Genomic DNA, 571 nt, shown 5'->3' on the forward strand with positions numbered 1-571 from the left:
GAACAATATATTCAACGAAATATTTCGATTTTTTTTTTATAGTATATGATTAGATCGCTTATTGAATTTTCATTTTCTTAGTGAACCTCGAAATTTAACGAAGCGAAACGATATTAAACGAAAAAGTTATTTTTATTATGATTGAATCAAAATGAGATTGAGCTTTTTTTAATGATATAAGGTTGAAGAATGTTAATTGCAAAAATCGATATGGGTGTTATATTGCCCCTGTATACCGATTATTTGAAAGTAAAGATTTGTACCTACCATTACAAAGCAGAAATGAGAATGCTATGAATGGCATAGCGACACTGGAGAAAAAGTGATTGTATGGATCGAAATTGCTATGAGTGAGGTAACTGTGCAATTGCTTTCGTTGCTATGAAACTGCAAGGGGAACTGAGCTACCATTTCGAGATCGCGGCACGTACTCCAGGCAATAATGTTGCGAGTGGCGTGCTTGCTACAGAATTATCGATACTAGATTGAAGCCAAGGAAAAATAAATTGTAAAATATATTCTGGAAAATATACTATATATAGCACAAAAGTGATATGTACGTACCAGGAAG

This window comes from Penaeus monodon, chromosome 28, assembly GCF_015228065.2.
Source record: "Penaeus monodon isolate SGIC_2016 chromosome 28, NSTDA_Pmon_1, whole genome shotgun sequence".
Classification (NCBI taxonomy): Eukaryota; Metazoa; Arthropoda; class Malacostraca; order Decapoda; family Penaeidae; genus Penaeus; species Penaeus monodon.